This window comes from Papaver somniferum, chromosome 2 (genome assembly GCF_003573695.1).
Source record: "Papaver somniferum cultivar HN1 chromosome 2, ASM357369v1, whole genome shotgun sequence".
In the NCBI taxonomy this organism is placed as follows: domain Eukaryota; kingdom Viridiplantae; phylum Streptophyta; class Magnoliopsida; order Ranunculales; family Papaveraceae; genus Papaver; species Papaver somniferum.
Genome location: NC_039359.1, coordinates 34,597,726 through 34,613,718, shown reverse-complemented (window position 1 = coordinate 34,613,718; position 15,993 = coordinate 34,597,726). Strand labels below are relative to the sequence as shown.

At 35.0% G+C, this 15,993-nt stretch overlaps 2 long non-coding RNA genes across 10 annotated transcripts; one reads left to right on the top strand and one right to left on the bottom strand.

Annotated features, from left to right (window-relative positions):
• Positions 1 to 5,744: 5,744 nt before the first annotated feature.
• LOC113347345 lies at positions 5,745 to 12,541 on the bottom strand. 9 transcript variants are annotated; one of them, XR_003358912.1, is made up of 10 exons: positions 12,401 to 12,541; positions 12,261 to 12,297; positions 12,118 to 12,165; positions 11,802 to 11,866; positions 9,397 to 11,673; positions 8,634 to 8,696; positions 7,883 to 8,497; positions 7,301 to 7,657; positions 6,499 to 6,564; positions 5,745 to 6,061 (listed from the first exon to the last, which is right to left on the bottom strand). It is a non-coding gene; the product is annotated as an uncharacterized LOC113347345 (long non-coding RNA). The 9 variants fall into 9 exon arrangements; XR_003358908.1 differs by having other exon boundaries at positions 8,634 to 11,673; XR_003358910.1 differs by having other exon boundaries at positions 7,883 to 8,696.
• Positions 12,114 to 14,858, top strand: LOC113347347. The gene is made up of 2 exons (XR_003358916.1): positions 12,114 to 13,677; positions 14,491 to 14,858. It is a non-coding gene; the product is annotated as an uncharacterized LOC113347347 (long non-coding RNA).
• The last annotated feature ends 1,135 nt before the right edge of the window (positions 14,859 to 15,993 follow it).

Below are 15,993 nucleotides of genomic sequence, written 5' to 3'. Positions count from 1 at the left end.
TGTTCACCCAATTTTTTATGGGATCAACTACTGTTGTTGATCCTTTGAACTCCTATTGTTGATAATATTTTCTTGGATAAATATAATCATGCTTGTAATTTAAATCATGTAATTTTTTCCAATGTGGAACTTGTGGTGTAACGGTAGCATGACTGACTCCATGTCAGATGATGCGTGTTCGACTCATGCCAAGTTCACTCCATTTACATGGATCAACTTTCATTGTTGATCCAATTTAGTTGATCAACTACCATTTTTGATCCCCTAAATTGGATTAACTTCTACTGTTGATCCTTTTTTTTGGATCAACTACCGTTGTTGATCCCCTAAATTGGATCAACTTCTACCATTGGTTATATTTTTATTTGGATCAACTCCTGTTGTTGGTACAAAAATATTTGAACCAGTGGTGGCGGCGACAATGGTGGTGGTAGCGGCGGCGGACTAGTGGTGGTGGAGGACTGTATGTAGTGTAATTGTGGTGGTGAAGGAGTGGTGGTGGAATATTGGTGGTGGTTGTTGAACGGTAGTGGTGGAATGGTAGTTGAATGTTGGTTGTGGTGGTGCTAGTGGTTGTGGTGAAGTGGTAGAGGAAGAAATTTGTTGCATTTTGAAATAAAGAAAACTATTATATGGTTGAGGGTATTAAGGGAATCTAATTTTAAATGGATAAGGTTATTAAAAAGTAGGGACATATTTATTGTTGTATAAGGATATATTTATTGGGTGTCAAAAGCAGGGACATATAAATAATGTATCCCTTAGGGTATTAGTCTTGGGATATCGAATAGTTGAATCAAGGTTTATCCTTCATTTCTGGTCTGTCTGCCCCTTCCGGTAAGAACCCTGGCTAGGTTCTTATCAATTGGCATCAGAGCCGCCGCTGCCGAAACTCAATGAATAACGAAGTGATGAAGAAGCATCTACTAGATCTCACCAATCAGGTATCATCTATGGTTGAATCTAGCAATCGATTTATAAGAGTGTTAGAGTCTACATATTCATCTGTGAATACAAGATCCAGTGATAGAAAACACATTGATGGAGTTAAGAAATTAGTTCTTCCATTCTTCGATGGAACTGATCCTGAAGGTTGGATCTATAAAGCTGAATTGTATTTCGAATTTTTATGAAACACCGCCACTACAACAAGTTAAAACTGCAAGTTTTCATCTTGATGGTAAGGCTTTACAGTGGTATAAATGGATAAAATCAGTTGATCTAATACAAACTTGGGCAGGGTTTTCAACTGTTTTGCTTAAAATATTTGGAAGAAATCATTATGATGAACCAGCTGGGTCAGTCACAAAATTGAATCTAATGGGTTATATAGATGATTACAAAGAAGAGTTTATAGAAGCAACAAAGATTGAAGAGGAAATTGTCAGCGAAGAATTGGTAACACACTTAATTAACTCCGAGGTGGTAACAAATTTCAGCAGAGATTCTTCAATTCCGTCTGAAGAAAACAAGGATAATTCTCTCGACTTCGAGTTGATTCCTTCGTTTTTCTGTGATGAAGAGGATTTAGTAAGTCTAGACTCACAGGAAGCAAACCCTATCACTCCCTTGGATAATTCAAATGGAATTAGGGGTTCTCAAATTGAAATTGCTTCATGTAAGATGGTAAGAAGCTACAACAAGGAGATCCAGTTTGCAATTGATGTGAACAATTGCGAGTACTCGAAGGCGATAAGCAGCAACCACGTCAAATTAATCAGTAAGAAATGTTTCTCTCTTGCTCATGTTTATACTCGAATGTTATTCGATCGCGGAAAAGGATTTGATCTTATTAAGGAGTTTCCTCATTTTGCTAGTTATGAATTCTCTTTTAAGATAACTACTTCTGGTTCATTGGTATATATTGTGTGTTCAATCTTAAGGGTTGAATGCTACGGGAAGTCTGTTCGTAAGATAGTTCTTAATCAGGGGTATACACTAAATTTGTTGCTTATGCATTCCATCGCTTTGGTGTTGGTTCAAGATAGTAACACTGGTGAAGGGATCACACTCTGGCCTGCTGTTACAGAAGTTTTCCAGGTTAAGTTATTAGTAGGAATTTACGTTTAGTCCCAAAGTTAGTGGGCTTTAGACACATTAGTCCTTCCATCTCAAGCCTAATACACAGAGATCCAAATTAACCAAATTTCGTATGGGTTAATCCTTTTTCGACCGATTCAGTCCAAACCCAACTTTTCCTTGGGAAAAAATACCCCACAGCCAAATGTTCTTCATAATTCAGTTTCCAGTTTTTCATTTTTGTTTCATTGAAACAGCTCTCCTGGACGAAGAAAAAAATCATAAAACAAAATATCTTCGTTTCAATGAAGTTTCAATTTTCAAACCTAATCATGATAATCGAACAACACTGGATTCATCTTCAAAAAATCTAAATCGTCGTCATCAGTTTCTTTTCTCGAAGATTAACTCAAAATAGATAAATTTTAGCAAATCAATTTGAAGATTTCATCATCTGGAAACGATTTTAAAGATGAGAACATGTTCTTATCATTTAATTTGAGTTAATCTCCTTCCTCCTATAGGAAAGCAAAGAGAGAAACTCTTTAAACTCCTCTTCTTTTTCATCAGATCTGAAGATTTAGAGAAATAATTTTCGTTTTGGTTAATAGAAAATGGAGTTCATAGACAGATTACGGTTATGTTTCCCGTCGAATCTGCTCTCCTGATTTGATTTCTCAAGTTGAAGACGTTGATGTTCCTGATTTCCCTCGTGGTAAGATTTTATTTTTTTCTTAGCTACACCGTCAGTACATATGTTTTACTTGTAATTGCAATTATTTGCATTATTGAACTGTGTTTGTAGGAGGAGGAAGTACTTTGAGTAAGAAGAAAAAAATATAGCTGAAGATAATGATTTTGGTGATGACATTTCTGGGAAACTACCTAGACATATAAATATAATCACCTTGGAAGGTAATAAACTCAGGATTTTTTTTTCCAAATAGAATCACCTTATTTGATATATTCATCATAGACACCGTTAAATGTACATTAGTTCATGTAGACATGGGTACGTTAGTGGTTTAGGCCTCTAAGAAAATTGAAATGGATGTAGCTAGTAACTATGTGAAACCATGAAATGTTGTATTTGTAAATGTACAGTGGTTTAAGTAGGTCGTTAATTGTTCTAGTGACATTTGTTCTTACATGTACATTGGTCTCATAGGCTCATAAGTTCTAACCTCTTAACTTTGGTCGAAAAAGTATTATTTATGCTTTCGGTGATCACGGTCTTTAAGTTGATTCTTGTTCTCGTTACTTTTCCTTTGCAGTGGCATCTTATTTCCAATAACAATCACTTGGTGGTTTATTCATTTCGTGGATGGATTTTTCTCTCCAATTAATCTACGCTCATTTGTCAATTCATTCCCATTTTGTGTAGAGTTTGGGTTTATTTTACTTCTGTCAGTTTTGCATTTTTCTCACGGAGTGGGTTTGATATGTTGCATAGGCTATGATATATGGTAGAAGACCAATGCCAACAAGAATGTCAATGGTGTTGATGGGTCTGCCAGGTGGCTGAATTATTAATTGTCTTCAGTTCCTGAAATAGTTTAAAGTTCTCGGTGCAATTGGTGTACAACAACCTTGTCCACAACCCCTATTTTCTAGGAGAGATGATAGATGCAGTGGTTCAAGTAGATCACAAGGAATAGGTGGATACAGTGGCGGTGATAGGGGTCGTAGACAGAGGTATTACCCATATTTTTTCAGTTGCCGATTATCTTGACACTGTCTCTTGGCAGTCAGGTTACCATCCTTCTATAAGTGTACATATTGGTGCACCTGCAATGAAAGTGTACAAATTGGTGCGTTTGTAATATGGTGATTTAATTTAGAGGAGGATTTGAAATGGTTTCAGCCGAGACGAACAAAGAAGGTTGTAGCTTGAGCATCTGATATGATTGGGTTCAAATTTTTGCTGGATTTGGACTGATATGGCTCTCTGTAACTAGTTTGTGCACTTTTTTTTTTTGAATTATTAATGTGTACATATTCATACACATGTTGATTATTATGGTGTACATAGTTGTACACATGTTATTCTTTTGAAGTTGGGAATAACGTTGGAATTTACTTGTTTTTTGTTTATTTCTTTTTTCATCAAAGCAACTATTTAATGTGTAACATTTTATTTTTCAGGTGCGGATCATATCTAAGAGACGAATAAAATTTCAACAGTAGACTCACTTCCAATTTTAGCTTTTGTTTCATATCTATAACAATTTTTTTTCCACGTGGCTGAATGTCTCAAGCTACGAATGCATTTGTTTAGTGGACATACATTTACTGCTAATGGGTTTTAGAAATTGTAGTTGCTTATCGTTTAGCAGCTTTAAAAATTTTAGTAGCCTTTGGTCGTTTTTAATTGGTGATGCTGCAAGGATGATTCAGTTTGGAGATTCAGATGTAATAGTAGCTGGAGGAACATAATCCTGTGTCAATGCTTTATCAATAGAAGGATTTTGTAGGTAATGATCATCCAATTTGCTTATAGCATTTAAGTGTAACTTACTGATTTTCCTTCTCCCGTATCCACATGGTTTAGTAAATGATTAGCACTTAAGTGTAACCGTTTCCATATTTTACTATAGTTCATCGAACTTCTAGCTTAACTGAAGTTACTCATCATTTGATAGATTTGTACTTAACATGCTAGATGATCCCAAGGCCCAAGGGGCTTGTATAGATTCACATCTAGTTTATTGATATCGGAGCTTAGGCATCTGGATACATCGAATGCTTGTTTCAAAGTGGTCACTTAGTAGATGCTATAGTAAAATCAGAGTTGATGTTGGTCTTTGTCAAAGTGAGACAAAAATGTAGCATCTGATATTCTCTGAGACAATGTTCTATTGACATAGGAGCTTGTTGTGGTGTGTTCATTGGAAGTGAATTTTATGTAAGGCAATATGTGAGCCAAAGCTGTTAGTGTACACCGGTTGATTGCTAACGTGTACATAGTTGTACACCTGTTTATTGTCAATGTGTACATAGTTGTATACCTATTGAAATGTGTACATAATTGTACATTTGTTGATCGTTAATGTGTACATAATGTGCACCTAAGTATCATATTACGCTAATATCGGCATTCGGTAGTAACAAGTAGCTGCAATTTCAGAAATAGGGAACCAAGTGATGCTTTCAACTGTTAGGACATTTTAACTCATTTTTTGCGTACACATGATTTATTAGATGTGACTGAATATGTTATGAAGGATGTTAGCTATACTTGCATTTTTTAGACCTCTGTGTTGTGAATTGTGGATATGATGACATGGAGAAAGATGAGTTTAAGATAGGAGATCCATCAAGTTCTAGGTATACTCACTAGTGGAAAATGGCAGTTTCGCGACTGCCAGAGCAAGTCATTTAACTCGTATCTATGACTAGCTTTGGCGGTCTGGGAAAAGGTCGCTGTCTGAGCGTCTTTTTATCTATGACGTGTCTCTGCGGGTCGTTGAAAATCTTATATCAAGGACCGGTGTTAACTGTCAATATTTTATGACCGAGTTCAATAAGTCATAGATATAAATCTGAGTATAAAAAGAAACAGATTCAGATTGGCTGTCTGGCCTGACTGAATCTGACTAAAACTGAAATCAACACAAATGAAACTCAAATGAGAATCAAATGAAACTCAAATTAGAATTGAAATGAAAATCAAATCAAACTCAAAACAATAACCAAATCAAATGATAATCAAATCAAACTTGCACTGGTAAACTCAAATAATTTTTCCATTTAATATTCATTGATTCATTAGGTTTAAATTACACAAAAAAAGGTTTAAATTCCGAGTTCATACCAATATAAGTTTAAGTCCTAACTGACAATAAAGTTGGAAGACAAGTACAGTTAACCAGCAAAATGATTTACTCCATAGCAATTGCATAAAAATCATTCTCCTGGAATTCTGCATCATCAACTCTGGTTTCAGGAACACTAAGTATAACCTTGTTTCCTGAGAATTACATCTATCAGAGCACACCTTGAACAATTTTGCATTCATAGGCAGCAACAACCTTTTGAAAACCTGTTTCCGAGAGAACAATTTTCAGTTGCTTGTTGTTCATAGTTGTGAATTTATTTGTATGCTATGCTATAACGAATCTGAAAAGAAAGTATTCAAGAGATACACTTCTAGAGCTTTGCATTCTTATGGAAAACTATCTGATATTCAGTTGCAGTGAAAAATGCAATGACTAGAATTTTGATAGAACGTGCAAAGCATGAGCAGTCAATATTTGATTGGTTTAATGACAAAATGCGAAGGAGGATACAATAAGAGACAGTGAAAAGAACCCATATGGAATCATCTAGAACCACGTGTATCTGAACCTACATATATGAGACTTGTTTAATTCATAAATTTACATTGCATGACAAGTTTATGTAAGTAATCGTTATAAGGCCAGGGACAGGTCTCTTTAACATCATGAAGTGTGTTTAATTCAGAAAAATAAAACAAACCTGAGAACTGCAGTGTACTACATTTACATCCATTTTGTGAGTCTTATCCTTCCTTAGTTTATCAACCTGTAATGTGTCGCATATAAAAAAAATTAGGATCTGCATCACCTTCATCAGATGTACTGAAGGCATTGGTTGGGAAAATCAGACGACTAACAACATAAATGAAATGTATAACTAAGCACAAAAAAAAAATTAAAACCATAACTGGAAGTCAAAATCAATAAAAGGATCTGAAATACGATCTCCACTAGCAATTATCCTCTCCATGTGTACAGAAAAAACATCTCAATTTAATATCTTAAATAAAAACTGAAAGCAATTGACAAATAAACAATTGTGATCATACTTGCAAAACTAAATGTAAACCCTTTCTAGTACGGAAAAATGCCAACTAGAAAGAATAAGCCCCTCCTGCCATAATTGAAGCAAGGTAGAGTCCTTAGCAATTCGAATATATCACCCATATTCATCGTTCAAGAATAACAACAAAAAATTCAAACCCACATCGACCACATAACCACCAACAAAGGATGAAACCAAAAGAATATGCTTAATCAAATTGGATGAACAAAAATTCACACATATAAAGTAGCATCAGTAACCTCAGGGTGATGATCATCAAAGTTAAAGTTGCATAATTGCTATTAGCTATTGATATGATGTTGACATCAAGATCGAAACAAGGATCAGATTTGTGAAGTTATGAAAAAACAATATAAGGTGGATATAAGTATAACTAGACTTATATGTGTACTGAGTAGTTAACATAAAATGTGCATTTGAGGGTTTGAAAGCTTACAACAAGGGGAGTGAAAGCTATCCAGAAATATGTATGACTTGCACATGAAAAGAAAATCAGGTTTTCAGCCTTCCGATCCTGGACTAGCTTTCCAGGGTAATAATAAGAAGTCTATGACATTCCTAATGACATTACTTGACGCCGAACACCTCCTTTCTTTCCATCAGCACCTGCAAACAAGTCGATCTCAGTAATGCTCAACTCGATGCCTAATTCAGATTGAATACAAAATCAGTAGGGGACAGTGATACTTAGCTTCGCTTTTTGAAATGAGTCAAAGATTTTGCAGTTGGTATTGATGTTGTACCATTTTATCTCCTCTGCAACTTGGTACTCCGGTCTATAAGGAGCAATCACCTGCCACCAAAATAAAAGAAAGAAGATGCCAAATTTTAGCCTTTCGCTTCGAGAACCGACACATGATGTATTATTCAAATGATATGTTTCAGAAGGTTAAATGATGTAATAGCACAACTAACGAGAATAATCAAAAGAAAAGATAAATGTCACATAATAACAGAAAGATGTTATAACATATAATAATAGGAAGACGTAAAATAAGAGGGCCAGTTAGATCGAAACCTTGTCTTTCCCATTGTCGTCAGCGTTAACAAGCTTTGAGTAGTCTATATGAACTCGAACCTCCTTAAGAGTTTCATCAACAACAATGAAAGCAACTCTAAGAGCCTCGTGTAGCCAACTATGGCATAAGAACTACCAAGCATACAACATATGATATTTGTTACTGCCAAGCATATGTGGACACCACGATGGTACTACAGGACATACCTCATATACCATTTAGGATTCAAAGTGGTCTATCGGATCATGTGTTGAAGATGTAAAGCGGTATGTATATATACACAACCACATCATTAGTGAATGTCATGAGCATTTAAACCATCAGCAATCTAAACCTTTAACACGAGAACTAATTAACGACATGCTTGTATAAAATGAATTAGACTACATCGAACACCTGCGAAGCTTGGAAGGAATAAACAAAGCTTGGTCCGAGCAGTTACAAGGAATTCTTGATAGTCACCTCATGTTAGGATTTGAAGCTCCCTTAACCTCAGCCTCATCCTTTGACAATGTGGAAGACTCTACAGCTGCATTCCAATCATTCATTCATCATTACCTTCAGAAGTTATACCAGATTCTTCGTGGAGCGGATCCCAGTGTAGGAGCTATATGCTGAAACAGAAATAACAACAAGAGACGATCAGAACGCGTACAATTTGTCGGGAAAAAAAAACAAAGGGGAAATAGATAAACAAGCCTGGAAAAGAAATGAATTCAAATTATTTCCATGAGGAAAAACCAACAGAACTGGAGAACGGAGATGGAAACAATGAATATCCCAGCAATCCGCAACATCGAGATGCCACTGGTCCTGGTACGAAATTGGCATCAGCATCCAGGTAAATATGCCTCCATGTGCTGGCAGTGATCCGTAAACAAACAGAAGAGAGAATCTATCACCCAAATTAATATACTATAGGTATAGACTTATACCATTACATATCATATAAGTCAGATTCTTAGTGGAGCAGATCCCACAGTAGGAGCTCTATGCTAAAACAGGAACAACAACAAGAGATGATGAATATGTACAATTTGTTGGAAAAAAAACAAAGGGGGAAACAGAGAAAACATCCTGGAAAAGAAATGAATTCAAATTATTTATCATTGAAGATGACTTTCATGAGAGAAAAAACAACAGAACTGGAGAATGGAGACGAAGATAATGAAAATGTAGCGCTATGCTGATACTCATTGAAACAAAAAGAGAAACTTAAGGAAATAAAACTTAGACTCCCAGCCCAAACATACAAGTCCTAACAAGTGGAAAGGCCAAATGTGTAGCAAGTACATTAAAAAAACAATTACTATGCTATGTATGTCAACGTTGCAGACAACATAAAACCACAAAAGAAATAAAAAACAAACTCAACAAATGGTCCGCCATACCATAAGGCAGGCAATACATAAATTGATTTATATACAGTGATATTGCATTTTCTGTTTATCCGCAACTCCCTTCTGTGTGTAGGGCAACTAGCAGTATAAAAATGATATAGGGAAGTTAATACCAAATCCAAAAGACTAACACACGATCAGATTGCATTTGCTGTTAATCCGCAACTCCCTTCCGTGTGTAGAGTAATCAGCAGCATAGAAATGATTTTGTTCAAGATAATGTCGTGTATATGTCCTGTAACTACAAAAATTTGGTACGGCTGTTTCAAAATTTTGGTCTTTCATTTCCCGAAAGACCTACTGAAGGAAAAATAGACTGCATTAGTTTAATAGGCATAATGAGTTTAACATTAGTTTCAATAAACCGAATGCACATCTAAAGAGAAACATTTACATAAATGCCCATACGTAATAATAATACTCAATTACCTATGCATTGTTTCTACCATTGTGGTTCATGTACTGATCGCTGTTAATCGCTATATTAATTGCTTCTTGCAAGTCTTTTGCGGATGAAACAGATATAAGAAATGACTGACCATCAGTCCCATCTTGGATGTTAAGAACTGATAATCTAGCGGTTAACAAGATTACCAAACTAAACATTGACAAAATTATATGCGCAAGGTTGATAGTGGACTCAAAATACTAAATGACATATTCAGATTAAATTAATGTGGGATATCAACTCCTTGAAGAAAAATAGCAAGAAACAAAAGCTTGAATACCCTACAAATATAGCTCATAAGCGTGGCAAACAAGGCATAATACCAACCTTCATTCCAGATGATACATACCATTCAAGGGCACCTGGTAGTAGCAATATTCAATTGAACTTCAGGTGAAGGAGGTCCTGTTCTTAAACGATCATCAATCAAGACCAAAATCATAATAATATAAAATTCAATTCCCATCAAATAACACTCGTAATTCGATAATCACAGATTTACATGATCACAATTAACATCAACTATTAAACTAAAATCTTACCCTGGCTTGGCAATAGGATTTCAACTAAAATCTTACCCTGGCTTGGCAATAGTTTTTTCCAGGATCGAGGAAAATTGGCTTGAATTTATTACCTAAGTAAACAAAAAAGATTTGGCTGGGTGGCTTCAGCCAGACCTAGTCTGGGCATACTTCCCCCCTGGTAACAGGAAAAGTAATAAGTGGATAAAGAAGATAGAAAGAGTGGGGTTATGGCGTTCTGCATTTTCCGTGTGCTAAATATCTAATAGCTTTGTTAAATGTACATTAAGGAAATGAATGGAGAGAAAAAAGAAAAAGAGACACAAACATAACATAGTCCACATCAGATAAAAGCCTCCTAGGGTATCAATTGCTCAAAAACTATTTTGGTAGAAGATATATCTGGCAACACAAAATAATAAATTGATAAGAACTCCTTTAATACAATTAATAAGGATATGAATTCCTGAAAGAAGAACATATTAACATTACATCAATGCTAAAGAAATAGGGAAGTAGAACCTCTATTCTGTGAGAAAACATCCTGAATTATCAATAGCACTAAGTAATGAAATCATCTACTTACCAATTAGTCCTACTGTCCTAGAAGACAAATAGAAACCACCAAGAAAATAAGAAACTATACTCTTCTTCCATTGAGCACGATATTCACCACCACCAATATTAACCAAATAAGAACCAGTGAACGTAGTCCAACCTCATTTTCACTAAAATTAACAAGAATCTCTGTTTTTAATCTTCCATGCTTGAATTTTCTTACAAAATTTCAAATGAAACATGAGCATCTATAGTAGCATACTGAAATTGATCGATACTTAGATTCCTAGGTTCCAATTACTCCTACCAGTAAGAACATCTCATTTCACACCATCGAAACCAAGATAAGCCTTGACCAAGTTCTCCATGGAACCACTTGATGACTCACTTTCAAGTCTAAACTTACTCAGATTAATCAGTCTAGAAACAAATAATTGATGTTCGGACATCAAAAGCTAATTTTTTACCTTTCAAACATGAACATTAAACTGGAAAAAAAAAAGTAGGCATTTACTTCACCAGCTCAACGAGTTTCCCTCCTTATTTTTACTGACACAAACTGATGTCTTTTTATTTTCTTATCCTTACAATAGCAATAGAAGAAACAAAGTTTACCTGAATTATAATAAGCTGCTGATGGATATGCACCAGGAACATAGCACGTATAAGTAAAAACAAATATTAACATCAGATTCCTTCACAAAGAGAATTGCAATTTCAAATACCCGCTGATTTAACAGAGAATAGGAATTCATTACAATTTCAAATTACTTTCTTAGTAGCCTCTGGAGCAGCTTATACCTCTTCATCTGCAGCAGGAACTATTATTCCATCTCCATTTCTGAAAATTGAAGAAGACCCTTCTGCCATTTATAAAAATAGGATAAAATCAAAAACCGAAACCAAAAAATTGAACCAATAAATCAAGTCAAAATATATAAAATTGAAAACAAAAAGAAAAGTTATGAAAAGTTATAGATTGAGAACTTACAAGAGAAAATCACTAAAATGAAGAAAGAACTCCCTGAATATTTCTGAGTAAATCAGTTCCAGACCCTAAAACAAACACATAAAAATAAAATAAAATGAAGCATCTATCAATCGAATTGTTTATCTACAATATTATACTCTCAGATATAAAAACTTATTCTCAATCTTTAAATCGAAACCCTAGAAATCTATTGTTTCAAAAAAAAAAAAAAAAAAAAAAAAAAAAAATGAAATTTTGGGTGACAAAATAAGAGAATCACTTTCCTCTAAACTTTTTAACAGTAAAAGAAACCAAATCGAATAAAATCCTAATGTACCTGTACATGATGAAAATCTGAACTGCAACTTAAGCTGTTCAAATCCACCTGAAATCAACCAACAAAACAATAATTGTTAAACCCCCGTGACCAAATCGACCATTAAAAGAAAACGAAAACTTAAATCCAAAACCTAAATGTACCTGATGAAGAACTGCAACTAGAGCTGTTGAGATTTACCTGAAATCAACCAATAATTATTGTTATACCACCATGAAGAAAATCGACCATTAAAAGAAAAAAATAGGGAAAAAAATACTTCAACCAAAAACCCTAACTGTACCTTTACATGATGATTTTGAAAATTAAACCCAACTGTTGTACAATTGAGAGATGTAAAAGGTTAATCTTAGTGAGGTTTTCTGATATAAGGGCTTAATTAGGTTTCTATGGTGGAGTTCTGAGTGTGGAGGAGAAATTTTGGGTGGTCTGGTTTTTTCTCTACGAGGAGAGATAGAAAGGATGTGGAGGAGATAGCATCTATTAACGCTGGTGAGGAGAGATAAAGAGGATGCAGAGAAGAGATAACGCTGGTGAGAAAAGGAAGGTCCTACCTAAAAAAAGTAGCACTGATTTAACTAGGTAACGCAGTCGCGGTGTGGGTTGTTGACTCGGGGATATAAACGTAATTAAAAAATTTATACAACGACCGTTTTTAACACTGGTTGTGCTCCGCATTTTTATTAAATATAGGACCGTCTTGACCGGTCCACGGTCCATTGACCGCCACTGAGGTCGGGGGTGTGGGTCATTAAGATCCCCTTTTCCACTAGTGACTGTTTATTTATGTACTTCATTGATACTAGTATTCTATTAACTACCAAAATTTGCTTGCACTGGTTAAAACTACGTTATTCTGAATAACTGATTGACCACTGGGTCAAATCTTTGTAGGAAATATGATAGAGCATCGATGGAGTGTTTTGAAGAAGCTCGAAAATCATACAATACCTATGACACTTTTTTTGTTTGTCTTCTTACCCATGTGTACATAGTTGTACACATATTGATTTTCAATGTGCACATAGTTGTACACCTGTTTATTGATAATTTACGTTGATCGGGATACACATAGTTCTACAAATGAAGGACTTTCTATAATATTAAGAATTAGCTTACTATGTAACCTTTACGGGGATACCTTCATATACCATCATCGTTAGTCCCCGGATTCTTAATCATAATGTGAGAAGTTCTATAATATAAATTCTTACATTTTGGGTATAAACTGTACTGCTTGCTGGTCTAAATTCTTGCACCTCAGGCATATATTCATCTACTATAACTATAGGTTTAAAAGACTGAATACTACTTTAAATTACCCTTTATGTTTTATTTTCATGTAAATAAAACTATGTTACGTTGAGTTTTTGTTTACTTACATCGTTGTTGCTTCATGTAAAATATTCTTCTAATTTCATGTATTCTAAACAGGTTCTATCATCTCACATTTTGTTAGTTTGTGTAGGTTGGACCTAATTCAAGTTTCCTACATGTGAGGATGGTGGAATCACCCAAGGAGGCTGCTAACAATTGCAAATAGTGAAAGTTCGATACTAGGTAAGTTTTCTACTGCTCATTCTTCTGATGAGAAAATTTCTTTCTTAATGACCAATATCCTATCTTGTACTCGCTTGACCAATTTGGAAACAATTTGTAGGTTCTTAGAGGTTTTTCAAAACCATTTATCAACCATTTATCATGTTTTTGTATGTAGGCAATGCCAAGCATACGTAAGTTAATGAATGCCCAGTTCTAAATTTTTAAAAGTTTACATAGTTCACATGTTGATTCTTCATGTGTACATAATTGTACACCTGTTGATTGTTAATGTATACATCGTTGTACACATTTTTGTTTATGATATAGAACTGTATTATACCCGGATGCACCTTTGACATCAGTTTGTCTTGGTTTATGCATCTTATTTTAGGGACTCACAAACTCAAAATGGTAGAGCGCTCAAGCCTACCATAAGGTTTGCGGAGGTTGATGCTTCAAATCCATTTGAGTTTCCATGCTATGTTTATACAATATGTGTAGGTGCGGACACACTAGTGTACCTGTGTAAATACCATGAAATAGATTTGTTATTAACCGAATATGGTTGATTTTTTCCATGATGCATCAGTGTATTTTCCATGAAAAATAGGTCGCCTGTGGGTATGAATGGTCGATTTTATGCATGTTTTGTAGGAGTGTACATATTAGTGCACATGTGTAATTCCATGAAAAAGTAGGTTGTGTCTGGTTATGAATGATCGATTTTATGCATGTTTAGAAGGGTGTACATATTGGTGCCCCCATGTAATTCCCTTGAAAAAGAAGGTTAGGATGTGGTTATGAATGATCGATGTTATGCATGTTTTGCAGGGATGAACACATTGATGCACAAGTGTATTTTTCCATGAAAAAGTAAATTTGTGGGTGGTAGTGAATAAACGGTCTCATACATGTTTTGAAGGGGTGTACATATTGGTGGACAGTGTAATTCTCATGGAAAAGTAGGTCACGTGGTGGATATGGACGACCTGGACAAAGTGGTGCACAAGTGAAAAACTTACTGCATAAGCTTTTAAAAGTTTCGTGCATGTGCACTTTTTTTGTACATATCAAAATAAATTTTTTGATATGGGTACTTTTTTTGTAGCTATCGAAAAGAGCTTTCTGAATATATAAAGTTTGTGAATTTTGGATGAACGGTTCGAAAAATAAATCATTTTAAAATTATTTTTATATTATTTAAAGTTGGTGACGTCATCATATGTCACTGTGGACTAAACTGAAAATATTTGGATTAAACTGTAAATATCAAGGGTTATTAGTGTACTTACCATACTTCAAATAAATAAAGGACTAATTTGTACCTAGTTGAATGGGTGTGGAGTCTGTGGACTAACTAGTATATTTAGATGGGATTTTGGACTAAACCATATTTTTCCCACGTTATTAAGGATTGCAGGTGGTTGTCTTGACGAGCCTCCTGAGCTGAAGATTCTTTAGGAGGAGTTTATATTTCTTTTAGTGCGTATACTCTCAATTCCCACAGTTACTAGCATTCAATTTTACCTGTCCAGAATTGGGTTCTTCTTGCACTTTTATTTTCTCAAATCTACAACCTACGAGAGTTTTCAATTACGTGAGACAGTTTTAGTAACATATTGGTACTCCAAAATAATGGGTCTCTTCGCAATTGTTTCCACTAGATACTATCTTCCTTGTTACCAATGGGGTACTACATACTGGAATTCAGTGGTAACTCAGCTCTTGAAGAAATATGTGGTTGAGAAGGCCCAGAAATGGTTTGGTAAGATGAATGACAGTATTGTGTGCAATTTTAGTAGAGGTGCAGAATTCTCACTTTTGCGGGTTCCAAATGAGTATCATGCTAATATTAAACTTCCTAATGTTCAATCACTGAAGTTTAATAGTTCTGTTAATAAAATGGAGAAATATGGTTTGTTGAGAATCTTAATGAAGAGTTTACAGAGTAACTTTACATCTCATTCAGTTAGTACTGTAGCTACATTCTATCATGGGGTCTGTGGAGTGCACCTTAGAGCTTATCCTTATCTTGTGTTGCTACCTTGGATGATGTTTGTTTTGACCAAATTCTTAAAGAAGTTTGTATACCTAACAAGTTCTGCTCCAATTTTATGGATGCAAAAGCCACGACAACTCTTCAACATACATGCAGCAGTCTACAGTTAGCATACAGGCAGCAGTCACAACTCGAAGAGTGTTTCATGTCTCAAATTTGAGAAGAGCTCTATTTCTGACCACAACTTCGGTGTTGGCTGATCAAGCAACTTTAAACCTTGAGGACAAGGTTGGTCTGAAGGGGACAGGAATGATAGCAGTCGGCCACAAACGTGA